Below are 17888 nucleotides of genomic sequence, written 5' to 3' on the forward strand. Positions count from 1 at the left end.
CCAAAGCTTCCAAACTTCTCCTTCCTGCACCACAGAGTTCCAACACCCAAGGAATGTAGCCAATGGTTCAAGAAGGAGATAAAAAATCAAAACAGGTTTAAGATTTATATCTTGGGAGCAGCACTGTTTTGTAGACAACAGCTGACAAGCCAGGAACCACAAAACGTGCAATACATAAAGAGAGAAATGAAGAAATTAACCCAGTTCCAGTCCACCTTTTGATCCAGACCTCCAGTACATCTCAAGAGAGAGACCTTTAGGTTCTTACGGCTTCACGGATATTGTTGCTCTATGTCACTTTCTTCAGCAAATCTTTTTGTTTACTGCCGGCATTTGTGGAACTTGGAAAGACAGTTCCTCACAGCAGGTTAAGAAGAGGTCAATCCAACCAGCTCAAGGAACCTCAAAATCCTTTTATCATCAGGAGAACCTGAGTGTGGGTAAATCTTTTTAGTGGGTAAATGACCAGTTCTCTGAGAGTTCCATCTGTAAAGTAGGGTTTGTGATGCAGTAACAGAATTCCATGGGGACCAAAACAGGTTAACATTCAAGCAGTATCTGCTGCTGTATCCCAAAGCCTGTTCAGAATCCGCAGAAGAGAGGTCTTGCCTGTTCCAGTGTTCCCCACAATTAGCAAGTTGTGTCCCTGTGATAGTTTCAAATCCAGATCCTTCACAAGTACTTCATCCAAGGCAGGGCAGAGAAAAAAAACCTGATTCATGATGAAGGCAGAATCAGGATGTGAAACTTCTGGTACAGAGTCACTGTCGCAATCCCATGAATCATCTGCAGTGGCCTGCATCTCTCCAATTCTGTGAGTATAGCCTGCTACATCAGATAATGTCGATGAAAGGTCAATCAGTTGACTAAAACAGTCAAGTCAGATAGATAGAGACAAAGGCATTCTTGCTGACAAGGGCACTGAGTTCTGCAGGCATCAAGCTGTCGAAGACCCCACTAAATATTGGAATAGCAATAACGATATAACTGAGAATACTGCCAAGGTAGTCAAATGTGTTGATCCCAACTGTAAAATGCAACTGATTCAGCATACACTCTAATCTGCATGTGTTTAAATCTGAAATCTCCTTCAAGTCTCTCCTGTTGAATAAGTGCTGAGATGATGGGGCCCATTACAATCCTGTTTACCGATGTGTCCACAACAAAATAACTGAAGATGCAGACTGGGCCAAGCCAACCAGTACTGGAGAAGCACTGATATGTGTAGTAACTCAATGTGAAGGGGGTGATGAGGAGTTTGCTTGCCATAGTCTTAGTTGTATGCAGAATCTCTCAACATCCTGACTGATTCATTGGTCTGGATTATCAATGTCCTCACTCAGCACATTGAGTATATAGTATGCTCTGCCATTGAAGTAGAGGCTGTGAAGGTATTCTGTAAGGGCTTTCCTCCAGTTTACATATATCAGGTTAGAAATAAACTGATCAAAGCTTTTCAGTGTAGAGTTGATTATAATGAGGATGACTGCAATGAAAGTCAGACTTTTGAATCCTGTTAGGTCTTTGCTGCCCAGAATCTGATAGTACTGGCTAGGAATACACCAACTTGGTAAATTACCAGCTGCTCTGATGCACTTCTGTTGTTCCTGTGCTTTCCCACTGGGTGCTGTTTGCTGAGGCATGACACAGTTAAGAACCCTTAAATATCTTCTTACTAAGACCAAGCCAAGCAGTTACTGAAGAGTTGTGATGCCCACCCCATAAGCAGCAGCAATTACATACCAGTTGAGGTGGGTATGTAGTTTATTGCTGGAAATATGGTGTGGAAGATGTCAATTAACAACTAGTATATTCCTGTAGTCCACATTACTTTCCTAGTCAGTGCTGTTATCTGTACCTTACCAGTATTACTACACCACCCTATAGCCTTAGTTTGGACAGTGATATGGCTGTCACCATCTTTATACATGAACTGGGTTTACCTGCAGTATACACCTCTTATCTGGTGTTCCTGTGGAGGAAATGTTTGATGTTATGTGATCCTATCTCGCCTACATTCTGACTGATGGGTTCGGAGCCGATCCCGCGGCTCTGACTCGGCACGCTTATGCTATAGAGCGAGGCCTCTAATTGGCTGAGCTATCTTTATCCCAGGATGCACCACCGCTAATTCCCCAGATCTCGTTTGCCGCTTACAGAGCTTGGATGTGGTCTCAAAATTGGCTGGGCTAAGTACTATATATATAGTCTTTTTTCCTGTCAGTATTTGCTTCATTTAAACCCAAAAGCTGTTTTAACGGCTATTCTTTGTGTACGAGTGTGTTTCTGGCAGTTTGATTGAATTTTTAGTATAATTTCCTGTCAGAGAAGGTTCCATTTAAGTTAGAGGGGCCTTCCCCTGTGGTTACTACTTCTCAGTGGTTGTGTGTGGGTCAAGTACCCATTTGAGTTAGAGGGTCTTGACCCTCCTTGTTTCCCCTTTCTCTTTCACTTTCTGTGTGTGTAAAAAAAAAAAAAAAAGTTTTTCAGTTTTAATATTCTGAGTTAGTGGCATACTTATTGTTCCTGTGTGTCAAACCCTTAAGTTTGCTGTTGTGGTCTGTTTTTCTTGTAGGACTATGTCTAAAGAACATAAACCCTCCGGGTTTAAAAAGTGCATGAGGTGTGGGTTCAAAATGTCCATAACGGAAGACCACTCCTCGTGCGTCTATTGTCTTGGCGCCAAACATCTGCAGGAATCGTGCAGTGTATGCCATGCGTTTTCCTCCCGAGTCCTCCAGGAGAGGAAAAACAAATTAATCCTCAAAGGATTAATCAAGCCTTCTTTTGAGGAGGCTTTATCTTCCTCTCCGTCTCCTTCTAAGAAGAGCTCTGACCAGTCAGTCAGAACCGACGGCTAAGAAAGCTAAGCAGACTTCTCCATTGGCTCCACGGACTTCGGAGCCGAGGTCGGAACGGTCTGCCTCGATGCCTCCAGCCTCGACCCCTCTGGTTTCGGAGCCGAGGTCTGGGGCATCGAGAGGCGGGTCACCCTCATCGGCTCCACTGATAGTGGAGCCGATAAGGTCATCGGCTCAGACTCTTCCCCTCGGGCGAAGTCCTTATCGGCCGAGGAAATTTTCTTGAAGGTTTCCTCGGAGCCGATAATTGTTGAGTCCTTTCGGAGCCGGTCCCCGAGCCCTTCGGAGCCGATGGAGAAATCGGTTTGGGCCCAATCGGTATCCTTGAGATCATCCAGGATGTCTGATTCGGACATCGACAGGGTGCTCCTTCGACTCTTCCAGTCTCCGGTGTTCCAAAAGATGGTTTCGGCTCCAGCCCAGTTGGCTTCGGAGCCGATGGTCCACTCCCCTATTGTACTTCCTCCTCCAACAGCTTCGGCACCGTTGGAGCAGGTGTTGGTGGAACCAGTGGAGGTGTTAGGGTCAGGCCCAACCCTTGCTCCGACTCCGGCTCTCGGGTCGGAGTTCAGTGCACGGACTTCTTCCTTCGGCCCTGGGGGGGAGGCTTCGGGATTGATGCTTTCGGTCCAAAGTCTCCCTCTTGGTGCGTCGGCGGCGGGAGTACCGTCCACTGTCGTGGCCATGGAGGGGGGACCTTCCCAGGATTCTGGTGGTCCCACCTTCAGGGCTATGAGGAGTGCTCTAGCCAAATCTTCATTGGCTACCTCGACAGTTTCCCCAGCTCCTTCCCTACATTTGGAGACTGGGTCATTGGCAGTCCCCCTGTCCACAGACAGCGGAGCCCCTGGGCTTCAGGTTACCCCCACTGGGGTTTCTCTCCCTCCTGGAGGTCCTTCTGAAGCCTCTTCGGAAGAACCTCCCAGGAAGAAAACGTGCAAGAGGAAGCACGTTGACTCCCCTGATGAGTCTTTGACATCTGACACCGATCTCGATGATGCAGAAGGGTCCCCCAAGTCATCCTCGGATGATGTCTCCTTTGCAGACATCCTGGAAGCCCTAAAACAACGAGGCGGCTGGCAGTCCAAACCTCCCTCTGCTGATGAGTCGGTGTTCCTGAAGGCCTTTGGGGCTCAGCCCTCCGCCTCCTGGGTGTCTCTGTCCTTCGACTAGCTCTTGGATTTGATCTGTCGAAGGGCGTGGGAACACTCAGACTCTGTGGAACCGGTGCCCGCTCGTCCAAACAAATTTCTTTAGCCCCAGATAGAGAGTTCCTTATGAAAGGTGTGGCTGTGGATGCTATGGTGGTGGCATCTGCTACCCAGCAAGATGTAGCAGAGGCTTCTACGTCCGTCCATCCTCCTAATAAGGAGTCTAGGAGCATGGATCGATGCAGCGCACCCTTAGTTCAGCGGCCTTTACTTTGAGGTCTCTGAACTACCTGGCGACTTTACGAGATTCCAGAGGGATCTGATTAAGGAGCTATCCGATACCCTCTTAGGTAACCTGCCTGAGGAGCTGGCCTAGACGGTTGGTTCTCAGCTGGCTACGATGTCGTCCATTTCGAACTCGTCCATGAGGCTCATTTCGTATGCGGCCGAAGAGTAGTGGCAGTACAGGCATTGCTCTACGGAGACAAGCCTGGCTCCGCCTGTGTCATTTGCAGAGGCCTTCAAGTCTTCATTCGACGCCCCTTTGATGGGTCCTCCCTGTTTGGGCCCAAGGTGAAAGACACACTTACCCGCTGTGAACAGGAGGGTAAGACTCTGACTGCAGTAGGGGCATGATTTTCCACTCCCTTTCGGCCTTATCCCAAGGCTAAAAGATGAGGGAAGATGTGGTTCCATAGATCTCAGAAGTCTTACCCCTCAGCAGGAAGGTTCCCCTCCAGAGGCAGAGGAGGGGGAAATTCATCAGGAAGACGCCGTCCCAGAGGCGGCAGAGGCCCTCGCAACACTGGAGACCGCGAGTCCTTTCATGGCTCTTCAGCTTTTCATAGTCCCTGAGGGATTGCCCGACTGTGCTGCTCGGAGCCAGTCGGGGGTCGAAGCACCTGAAGGCCTGGGAAGGGATCACTCAGGACCGATGGGTGCTTGAATTATCGCCAGAGGTTACTCCATCCCATTCTGTTGCCCCCCTCAGTCCAAAAATCCCGGACCCGCCACCCAGTCAGCGGGATACCGCAGCCTTAGAAGTTTCAAAGCTGCTGCAAAGGAGTCATCCAACCGGTCCCCGCAGACCAGATCGGATTAGAGACTTACTCAAGATTCTTTTTGGTGCCAAAAAAGACCGGGGACTTGAGGCCCATTTTGGACCTAAGCAACCTAAACCATTCAGTCAAGAAGTCCAAGTTCTGAATGGTCACTTTACAAACCATTCTCCCATTGTTGGAGAAAGGTGTTTGGATGTGCTCCATAGACCTCAAGGACGCGTATTACCATATCAAAATACATCAAACGTCCAGGAGACACTTGCGCTTCAGCCTAGGATGCAGTCATTTTCAGTCCGTGCACTGCCCTTTGGTCTCACCACAGCCCCCAGCATGTTCACCAAATGCTTGGCAGTAGTGACTGCTCACCTGAGAAGTCTAGGATTCCAGGTGGTTCTGTACCTAGACGACTGGCTCCTAACTGCCACCTCCAAGCATCTACTTCTACGGAACCTGCAAGCCACAATATCACTGGGCAATTCCCTTGGAATCACCTTCAATTGGCCAAAGTCTGTATTAAGGCCATCTCAAAGAATAAGATTCATAGGGGTAGAGATAGATTCAAACCAGATGCGGGTCTATCTACCTGCAGACAGAATTCAGACCATTCAAAATCAGGTTCGAGCCTTACTCCCCAGGTCCAAAGCCCCAGCCAGAATGGTCCTACAGCTATTGGGATCGATGTCTGCCACAGTTCTCCTAGTTCCCTTGGCAAGGTTACACATGAGAATCCTCCAGTGGCTTCTTTCAACTCAGTGGTCCTTTCAGGAACTCCCTCTCAATCATCTAATATGGATCACAGAATCTTGCAAACGGGACCTTCGCTGGTGGCTAGTGTCCTCCAATTTGGACCAGGGACGACCCTTTGTTCTTCCTCATCCGGCAGCCACTTTGACCACGGACGCCTCCCAGACGGGGTGGGGGGGGGCATTCCCTGGGCAGGTCAGTCCAAGGCAAATGGCACCGTAGAGACCCCTCTCACATCAACATCCTAGAAATGAGGGCAGTACTCCTGTCCCTTCGAGCCCTTCACGATTACCTCCCTCAGGGCGTAATTGCTGTTCACTCAGACAACATGTCAGTTGTCTGGTACCTGAACAAACAGGGAGGGACCAGATCCTATCCTCTTTGCAGAGAAGCGATGAGAGTTTGGGAATGGGCAGTCTCGACCAAACGCTTCCTAGTGGCTACCCACATACCGGGCAAATCCAGTGTCATAGCCGACAGGTTGAGCAGAACCATCCTCTCTCCTCACGAATGGTCTCTGAATATGACAATTACAAGGCAGATTTTCAGCGAATGGGGAGTTCCGTGTTGCGACCTCTTGCGACTCCTCTGAATCGAAGTGCAAAGAATTTTTCTCCCTAACCCGGCTCTGGGAAGAGCCCTATGGATGCATTAGTCCATCCTTGGCCCACCGGACTGCTTTATGCCTTCCCTCCAGTTCCTCTCCTCCCCAGAGTGATTCAAAAGGCATCTCTCTTAGGCAGCAAGATGATCTTAATTGCTCCGTACTGGCCTCGTCAAGTGTGGTTTTCCTATCTTCGGAAACATGCTCTGGAAGGTCCATGGTTCCTGGACCAGGTCCCAGACCTACTGATTCATCAGTCGGGACTACTACACCAGTAACTACACACATTAAAATTGATGGCCTGGCTCCTCCTCTTCCGACCATAGTCAGGAGACATGCACTGGATCCAGATATGGTGCACATATTTTCTTCAGCCCACAAGTCGGCTACGAAGAAACTGTATTCTAGCAAATGGAAAAGGTTTGCTATCTGGGCTCAACTCCGGGGCCTGGACCCCATTTCTACTCCCGTGGCAGAAGTACTCAAATTCCTGACCTCTCTTTTCAATCAAGGCTCTTCTGTTTCTACCATCAAAGTACAATTGGCAGCGATTTCTAATTTTCATGAATCCATAGACCCACCTTTAATGAGCAACAGGTTGTGTAAGACCTTCTTGAAAGGTACTGCTTTATTAAGACCTCTGATTTCTCATCCTACACCTCCATGGGATCTCGATATAGTATTATGTGCCCTGACTTCTTTTCCCTTTGAACCGGCAGCTACCTGTGATCTAAAGTTTCTATCATGGAAGACAGCCTTTCTAGTGGCAATTACTTCAGCCAGGAGGGTTTCAGAACTTCAAGCTTTGTCAGTGAAACCCCCGTACTTGGTTTTTCATACAGACAGGGTATCCCTCAGACCAAATCCTTCTTTTGTTCCCAAAGTCTGTTCTACTTTATGCTTGCAACAGTCGTTAGAGCTCCCACTTTTTTTCCCAAAATACTCCAATAAAGCGGAGTTTATTTTCCACACACTAGATGTCCACAGGCAGTTACATTTTTATTTGGACAGGACCAAACAATCAAGGAAGACAGATCAGTTGTTTGTGTCCTTTGCAGAAAACAAATTGGGCAACGCGGTCACAAAGGTCACTATTGCCAAATGGATCAGGGACTGTATTACTCAAGCTTATATTTATTCTAACAAAGAGCTTTCCACCTCTGTCAAGGCTCATTCTACAAGGGCTATGGCTACTTCGGTAGCATTTTATTCTAAGCTTGCTATTGGTGACATTTGTGCTTCTTGCTACATGGTCTTCCCCACCTTCATTTCTCACTACAAATTAGATGTGGCATCTAGAGGACGAGCTTCATTTGGTTCCACAGTGCTCAGGAGTGTTTTCCAATGAGCCACCCGGGATTTAGGTGCTAGGGGCTGTCCCATCAGTCAGAATGTAGGCGAGATAGGATCACATAACATCATATTTTAGTTATGTACTTACCATAACTTCAGATGTATGGGATCCATCTCGCCTACATTCCTAATAACCCACCCTCCCCTTCCTTGGGGATCAGAGGATATCAGAAGGTCCGAATCCTGTTGTTTCATCTTGAAACATCTAACAATGTTATATAAACAAGCTGTGCATGTGTGCATGAATGCGGACAAACAAGATCTGGGGGATTAGTGGTGGTGCATCCTGGGATAAAGATAGCTCAGCCAATTAGAGGCCTCGCTCTATAGCATAAGCGTGCCGAGTCGGAGCCGAGGGATCGGCTCCGAACCCATCAGTCAGAATGTAGGCGAGATGGATCCCAAACATCTGAAGTTATGGTAAGTACATAACTAAAAGTTAACACTAACTGTTTCTACACATACTCCCAGATTCTGGGTTAATGTTGTGCACATAGCTACTCATCTCTTTCTGCACAGCCTCTGGCCATGTCTTGTCCACATGCAGGTGAACCGGGACATATCCAGACTATTGCCCTCTTCAACCTTTAGTGACTTACCACACTCTTATACGGGCTTTCTTACACAGTTATATTATGTGGCACAGTGTGGATGACAGTGATCCGTGATACCTTATTATTCAGAGAACTGCAACACTCACAATTCCATACAATACCAGAGTAAAGAGTACCAGTACAGTGTATCAAGGTTTTTATTTCTCAGCACAGTGTTCGTATCCGACGTACCTCTGGGAGCCATGTTTGTTAGCACTACCTGAATGTTGCCACACAAAGTACCAGATTACACATTAGTATTATGCACATATATCTCACTCTGTTACTGTACACACTCTGGTCACAGCTTGACAACATGGGGGTGAAGATAGGCCATACTTGGTTTATTACTCTCATAACAGTTTTGTGAGTTGCTAGAGTGACAGGTTTGTTCTCATAGATGTATGACAATCAGTTGTATTCCCTGTTTGCTGCCTAAACATCTGGGATCATCCCACAGACTTCCCAGGTAGACAGGGTGACAGGCAGCAGATATGGGGCCAGTTGTGGGGTATGATTCTGTATGCAGCCTACTTCCACTCCCAGGATTCAGACCATGGCTGTGTCTGCTACAACTTAAACACTGCCCATCAGAGTTGTGTGTGCTATATAGATATTGCTGTATATCTGATTTCTGTCTTATAATTCTCCTGTGGTTTTGCATTCTGACCTTGTATTACAACACTCTTTTACAGGATTCCCTAGACAGTTATATTTTGTAGGACAGTGTGGGCGACAGTGATGAGTAATACCTTATTATTCAGAGCAACTGCATCAGTCACAATGCCATACAATACCAAAGTAAACAGTACCAGTACAGGGTATCATTCTTGTATTTCTAGGCACAGTGTTGGTATCTGACAGACCTGTGGGAGAAATGTTTGTTAGCACTACCTGAATATTGCCACACACAGTACCAGATTCTACATTACTATTATGCACATACATCTCACTCTGTTACTGTACACACTCTGCCCACAGCTTGACAACATGGGGGTGTAAATGGAACATATGTGGCTTCTTACTCTCATAAGATTTTGGGGAATTGCTAGTGTGCCAGATTTGTTCTCATAGATGCGTGTCAATCAGTTGTATTTGCTGTTTGCTGCCTAAACATCTGGGATCATCCCACTGATTTCCCAGGGGGACAGGTTGACAGACAGCAGATATGGGCCACTTTACTGGACATTCTCGACATATCTGTACAGTTGTGGGGTATGACTCTGTATGCAAACTACTACCACTGCCAGGATTCGAACCATGGCTGTGTGTGCTAAAAATAAGACAGTTCATGTCTCAGTGTTGTCTGCCTTTTCACTGTTTTCTGTCTATGTGTCTCTCAGTTGTACTAAATGGCCACTGGGCATTACACCATTCATATACAGGCATTCCTACACATTCTTTTTATGGTGCACAGTGTGGGTAACAGTGCTTAATACAACAGTACTATTACGTGATTGCAAATCTACATTACCATATGATACAACAGTATATACATGCAGTCCAGCAGTTAGCCCTTTACTGTCAGGCTATTACGCTTTTATTTACATACAGACTATATGAGACTCTTCCTGTCATATTCTACAGTGTATGCAGTACTTGTCTTAAACAATACAGGTTTAATACAGGCAATTAATTTACTAATACTTTTAGATTTATTTCCTATGGCAGTACATGCAAGAGTATTACTGACCTGCCTCGCATCACAACCTCTCCAGGTGACTTCCGTGCGACTCCTGATTTGTGGCCCGCTCACTCAGCTGTGGAGGGCATAAGAGGAATATTTAGCCATACCTATCCCTGATATACATGAGCTGGCAATTATTACACACATAGTGGAGCAATACTTACACACAGCTGGGACAGCCCCTGCCATTCTAGCCTCTTGGATCCACTGCTCCATGAGGTCCCCCTTATGCCCCTTCAGGTCAGCATAGTGATGCCTGACCTGCTCACCAGTTCTGGGTATGCCAGTGGCACTGGTGATGTCACGGGTGAGACAGTCCCAGGCTTCCGCTTTATATTGGGAATCCTGGTACTGGCCCTGCAGCAGTCTCTGCTCATGGTCTTTGACAAGGAGTCCAGCCATGACTCTGGACTCCTGGATGCACCAGTGCTGCACCTGGAAGTGCATGCCTTCTCCCCTTTCTGTCATTGTGCCTGCAATGGGAAGCTACAACCAGTTATGAGATGTATTCCTGCCTATTGGGTTTAATTAGTGCCAATTTCCCACACTTTTCCATGATTGGCCAGTTTTGAAAAGGCTAGGCTATGGGCAAACCTGCTTACCTAAGGTTGGCATTGTTTAAAAGGGTATACCACTGGGTACATTGAGTTAGCTGGCCTACACATTGCTTACACCTCCTAAGCTGGCCTGTGCAATGCTTAGCGTTGCTTACATTAGACTTTACATTATATTTTCATTTTGGCATTGATTTCTTATTCATTACAGCTTATATATATGCCTGGTATCCATGATTCATGTGTAATGTACACTGTATGGGGTCCTTGTGTTTTATTGGGGAATTCAAAACTCTATTATAATTACACCTCACATCTGGGCTTACTGCTGTACTCCAGTTCACATATTTATGCTATGTAGTGGTTATAGAACATATGACTGTATACTGATTCTTTTCACAGGTTCAGTTTGATTTTACTATAGTGAGGACTTGTTTGGTGATACCTCATTCTTCTGTACTGCTGTGATGGTCTGGTGGTTAACTACTGTGATTATAGTGTATAGGGTCCTGGGTTCAAGGCTGTTTATTTTATTGCTGGGCAGAACAAGGGCCATTGGATACAGAGTGATTAAGGCACTTCTGAGCAGTTGTAAGCGGCTTTGTGAGGGTTTGCGCAAGGTTAAGCAATGCTAACCTTTGGTTAAATATGCTTACAGAGTTAGCTTCAATATTGCTTAACCTGTGTGCGCATTGGTTACCCCCATGAAAACGGGCTTAAGGTCACTCAGTGCGTACATATGCTTACTACTGCTTATTGGTGGCTACACTTGCTTACTAGTGCTTACTCCCACTTACAACTACACTGATTTAGACAGAAATATCTAATGGTTCTTGGGAAGGTGGGGAATTTGGAAGCTGAATGGAGTTGTCATTCATTACACATTTTACCTTCCATTTGTATCCATGATTCCTGAGGACATATACTGTATGGGGCACATGTGCTTATCTGTGGACTTTGCAATGTTATGACAATGACACCTCACATGTGAATTTAATGCAGTACTCCAGTTCACAAATATATGTTATTTAGTAGGTTATGCTACTAAAATATTGGTCATAACGTGGTTTGCCATGGAAAATAGAATGTGCTGCAGTGGGACTCGAACAAGGAATCCCTGCTCGTAAGGCAAATGCTCTGACTACTATACTATTGCTGTACTGCTTCATTTGCATATATCTTCCTTGTTATCCTCATCAGCCATTTAAGCTGCATTAAGTGTAGCTAAGCAATGGGCACACCCACGCACCTACGGTTAGCTTTAATTGGATTCATAATAAAAAAAAATAGGTTTGTCTATTTGATTTGTATTTACTATTGCTGTTGTACATGTAGTGGAATGTTGCTCGGGATATGCGGATGCCTATGAGCAGTCTCGGTCATTCCTTTGGCATTTCTGCTGTTCTTCATTGCAGGAGCGTATATATTCTGTAAGTTCTGCTCTCAGACACACCCCTGCACTCTTACATGCTCCATTTAAGATTAGGAGCATGGGCAGTGCACCTTCTTAGTATGCATGGCCCGCTGCCTTCCTGTTCCTAAACGGCCGCTTTCTTGCAGGACTAAGCTTGTCCTGCATGGAAGATTAGTAAATCCGGGGGACAGTTTCTATGGCGATAGGTTCTGCTCAGCAATATATCAGTACAGCATGTGTTGTTGAGACATAATATTGTTTGAACTTCCTATTTTCCATGTTTACATGCCCCAACTACATTCCATTACATGCCTAATTGTTTGACATAGCTATGTTTTTTTGTTTTCAGTTCAGTTGGTATACTCCGTCAGTCTCAGTGTCTGTCTGTATGTTTGTTTGTGTGTGCGTGTGTCTCTCTCTCTCTCTCTGAGACAGATGTAGGATATACATCTATTTTGTATAGGCAGCAGCTGGCATTTAGTAGGAAATGCTCATGAGCAGCTGATGGCGTGTGGACCAGCTGGAGTCCCCCACTTGCTAATTGCATGTGAAACAGCTGTGGTATCATTCCCATACCCAATAGCATGGAAACACACTCCTATAACTGAGTACTTCATGTGGTTGTTGCCCCTTTTCCTTGCCTGGGGGGAGTACTTCATGGAGGTGTATGATGAACAGCATCACTGAGTGTAGTTGAGAATACCTTTTACAACAAACTCTGTGGAGACAGCCCAACAAACTGCAGGAGTATGTTCCAGACATAGGGACAGAATGTTAGTATTGCTATTATACAGCTGAAGTAATGCGAGCTTGACAGGGTTTGCGTGGATATGGCTGCTCTGCATAATTTTTTGTTACATGTATCTTTTTTTGCTTTTTGGAGCTTTTCTCCCCAGGACTCCATTGAAAACGGGTTCTTTATGGCCCAATGGGCTATCCTGGTAAACCAACTGCAATAAATAAATAAATAAATAAATAAATAAATAGTATTATGTGGATGACATAACTCTCAACTGTAGGGCTATCCACAAACTGGTCAGAGTTTGGACTCTTATATTTGGTGTGTTACATACACATTTTTTGGCCTTGGAAATTCAGTAGCATACTCTGAGGATTGCAATCAGTAAATGGTAACATCCACGTGTGTTTCTAACTTCATATCCCTCAGAACATATATGTTACAATAACCCTATAACTTTCTCAGTTTATGACAGCAATATGTCAATAATTCCCATGTGTTTGGGCCTCTGACCCCAAGTATGTCAGGTTTTGTCCAGATGTCATGCTGTAAGAGATGGATAAGTATAGTATATCATTATATAGTGATTTCATACATGATATCATCCCAGTGATGTATCAGACTGCCAGACATTTTACGTGTAGAAGGCCTTATATATGAGGCAAAGCCTGGACATTCTGTGGGACTCTATACAATTGAAAGGACTATGTATTTCTGACAATTGTTGACAGACTGTCAATGAATGTGTTATCTGGTCTGTGTAGGGGGGGGTAGATGTAAGTGTTGAGGGTCCTTTTCTATCTGACTTTGCATGCTGCTCCAGCTTCTGGTGCTCTATCAACTGTATATGTTTGTAGGGGCAGACTGACACATGTCCCATACCACAGTAAAGTGTCAGACTACACTATTAATTGGGCTAGTATATATAGGGGTAGTGTGTGAGCGGCAAACATGCTGATGATTTTGTTCACACAGTCCATATACTCTACTGTTCCTGTGGCTTACTGATATATCACTTTGAATGTGGTGAGACTGGTTTTGGGTATGCACTTTCACTCTGGTGTGTGATGGTCAGTGCTGTTACATCCCTGTAGTGCCTGATATATTTGCAATTACATGTGTATTCCTCCATAGCAAAACTGGGTTAGTGTTATGTCAGCCTGCCTGTAGTTTAGACAGTTCTTCGTGACATACCTAGCAGCTCAGTGTATTTTCCCTACTGTGATGTTATGTCCCGATATTTATCAGATGTACTGTTGCCTGGCCCCCATACATGTTGTGTATATCTGACACATCACTGGGATGATGTGAAGATTTATGTCAGTAACTAATGAGGAGTAATTTGGTTTTGGACTTGGGATATTCCAGTCAATATATGGTACAACAGACAGAAGGGTGTTACTGCATCAACTGTGTCACCTTATCTACGCCAGTATTTGGGATATGTTCCCAGTTTCATGGCTTTACCTCCCCCTTTGTCAGGCTTTGTCCAGATTTGTTGCACTATGAGGTTTTGAGCATACCTCTCGACTGGCCAGATTGTTTCAGGCTGTCCAGGTTTATTTCTCATATTTCTGTTTTGTTCCACAGAACCACTATTTTCATTTCTGTGGTAAATCACTGTGATGATGTGAGGATTTCTGTCAGTAAATGATGACATACATTTCAGTTTCAGAACTCACATCCTTCTGAACATGTAGGCTGACACAAACCCTGTTACTGTAGCAACATTCTACATTTATAACTGCAGTATATATATTATGTCCCTGTTCTTGGACCATTGCCCCCCATTTTACAGCCTTTGATCAGAATTATTGCACTAAGAGGTGTAGAGGTATGGTGCTGGGTATGACTCCACTACATGTTATGAGCATATATATATATATATATATATATATATATATATATATATATATATATATATATATATATGTGTGTGTGTGTGTGTGTGTGTGTGTGTGTGTGTGTGTGTGTGTGTGTGTGTGTGTGTATGCATGTGTGTGCAAGTGTGTGTTTTAGATATATCTGTACTGATATATATATATATATATATATATATATATATATATATACCTTTTTTGATATCTGTGCATATGTTTATATAACTATATGTATATATTCTATATGTATTTGTTTTATATGTATGACTCCATATATCTGATGTATATACTTTTGAATATTTATCTGTTACCATGTTGTTGTTGTGTCTTTCGGCTTTTCCCGGTTAGGGGTCGCCACAGCGGAACTCCGGTCTGCTAATGATTGGCAGTAGATTTTTACATGCCGAGTTGCCAGCTCTGACACACAACTTTCAATGAAGGTATGCCCATTCATGCATGTCTCCACACAGAAGACGCTCTAGCTGAGAATCGAACAGGACAACATCTTACTGTGAGGTGACAATGCTACCACAGCACCACCACTGCAGTATACAAATCTATATGTATATATTTATATATATACAAAACATGACTGATTCCACAATGTTTGTTCCCTACTATTGTATACCTATACTGAATTATATATTTTAAAAAACAGCATTCATTAGTACAGTTCTGATGGTGGAGTGGTACATTGCTCTGATTATGATGTATAGGGTCCTGGGTTCATGAACTGCAGCACTGCTTATTTCGTTGCTGGGCAGAACAGTGGCTGATGGAGACAGGGTGATTAAGGCAGTTTTAAGCAGTTGTAAGCAGGTTTGCGTGGCTTTACGCAATGGTAAGTGATGCCAACACATGGTTAATTGGGAACTGCTTAATCTGTGTAGGCATTGCTAAGCATTGCTCAAACTCGCTTACTGCTTCTTACTGCCATTTACTCCCTCTTACCCCCTCACTAATTTTTAAAAAGAAAAGAAAAAAGGGGTGATAGGAAAGTGGTGAAAAAGGAGGCATGCAGAGGGAAAAAGAATATGAAACATAGCTAGGGATTTGCAGGATGGGTTAGGGAACGTCCGTTCCTGTCCATTTCTGATACAGCAACAGTTGTGCATTTGTACAGAATTTGGAGACAGATTTGGACACTCAGACCCCTGAAAGAGGGGTGAGGGCAACAGTAATATGTTGTTAAGCCAATTAGTCCAGATTACGTGTGTCCAGTGGACACGTGTGCGAAATGGACAGCTATGTATGAGGCAACATTTTTTTGTGAGAACAGGTTGCCCTTTTTTTTTGTCTTTTTATAAGGTGAGAGTGGGATATTGGGGAAGGATAGTAGGTATATTTGGGGAGGTAGGTTGGTTAGGAAGACAGACAAGACAGCAGACAGGGTCAGTATATGAAACATGTTGGGGGTAAACACCTTGGACGGGGAGGGTAGTTGGGAATCGGACACCCACAAGCCCCCAAATGGATACAGTGGGACTGAGGTCCCCACACATGGGCAGTCACCACTGTACCTTCACAACCCCAAAGGTGGTTGTGCTGGGGGCTGAAAAGGAGAGGCAGGCTGACCCACAAGATGTGCCATGTGGCCCTCAAGCTGGTGTAGCTGATCTCCAAACTCCTTCTGAAGCTCGCTACACACCAATCCCTGGACCTGACTACTGGTGATAGTGTCCTGTCCGGCCCTGCTCCCGGGGGGGATGGGCCCCATCCCCTGGGGCAATTCCACCCAAAAGTAGTGCAGGATCAGCAGACGAGGATTTCCTGGGTTGGGTCCCAGACATACTGGGGTCCGGTGCCATGGCCAGTTGAGGTGGGGCAGGCAGATCCGCTGGGATTGACCTTCCCAGATGTGCTATGGTGTTGAAGTTTTATAACATATGTTGGTTAGTCATGAACAACAACTTCCAGGATTAGTTATGACAGCATGCATGGGTGTACCCATTAACCCAAAACAACAGATTTGAAACAGATGCATAGCAAACAGAACACATGCATACATGGAACCACAGTGGACATTATAACAGCATTCAGGTTACATTGATATTAACAGGCCACCAATGATAGTATTTGAACAGGGAACATTAATAATCAAATGTTTAAATATTTGTAGTATAATAGGACACATGTCACAACAGTAGGTTTGGTGAAAAACATACCCGTTAATTCATGTGTTAGATTATTGGTGCAGATAGGGTGGGAGAGAGAGAGATGTCAATTAACAATTGTATAGTCTTCAATTGCTCACAACTTTAATGATAATTGCTCTAATCCTTACTCTCCAGGTATTACCTCACTTCACATCAACCTATGGCCTTGGGTTGGACAGTGGTATGTTTGTACACAGTGTATAATTACAGCCTTCTTACAGCTCATTTATACATTTTCTTAACTGGCAGACATGTGGAAGAAATTACTGTTAACACTACCTGATTGTTTCTACCCATATTCACATACTCAAGGTTACATATATGCACTCATACTGTGTGTGTGTGTGTGTGTGTGTGTGTGTGTGTGTGTGTGTGTGTGTGTGTGTGTGTGTGTGTGTGTGTGTGTGTGTGTGTGCATCTGTGTGTGTGTGTGTGTGTGTGTGTGTGTGTGTGTGTGTGTGTGTGTGTGTGTGTGTGTGTGTGTGTGTGTGCTACTGCCATATTCCACCTTGATTTCTATTGGTCACCCTGGGTGTTGGTGGCAGTGACCACTAGCTGTGACAGCATAACACTTGAGAGGCATTTCTTGGAGAAGACTATTTGCTGTATGTACTTATCTTGCTGTCATTTGCAGCCTTGGGTTGGACAGTGGGTGTTGCACACAGTGTATAATTACAACCCATTTACACCTTTTCTTACCTGGCGGAACCGTGGAAGAAATTTCTGTTAACAATACCCGACTGTTTCTACACATATTCACATACTCTTGGGTGAGATTATGCATATAGCTTAATACCAGTCCCAGGATTCGAACCGTGCCTGTTTGTGCAAAAATGTACAACGAGGCTGTGTTTTATCACAATGCATTATTGGGGAGGTGCTGTTTTTTATTTGACTGTTTTCTGCATAATCCTCTCTTGTTTGGACAATTTGCTTTATAATTCTGACATTCATGCATGGCAGATAGTTCCTATACTGTGTATTCATACCTTCACATATTACAGTATGGAAAACAATGGTTAACACAACATTACTATTCAGGGATCAGATCTTGGTGCATGGAACATTTATTATACTTAATCTGTTTTACA

At 44.6% G+C, this 17888-nt stretch overlaps 1 pseudogene; it reads right to left on the bottom strand.

Moving 5' to 3' along the window:
• Positions 1 to 368: 368 nt before the first annotated feature.
• Positions 369 to 17888, bottom strand: part of LOC122794926 — a 47849-nt pseudogene continuing 30329 nt past the window's right edge.

The sequence above is a fragment of the Protopterus annectens genome, chromosome 2.part1, assembly GCF_019279795.1.
Source record: "Protopterus annectens isolate FY-2018-M chromosome 2.part1, PAN1.0, whole genome shotgun sequence".
Lineage (NCBI taxonomy): Eukaryota > Metazoa > Chordata > Ceratodontiformes > Protopteridae > Protopterus > Protopterus annectens.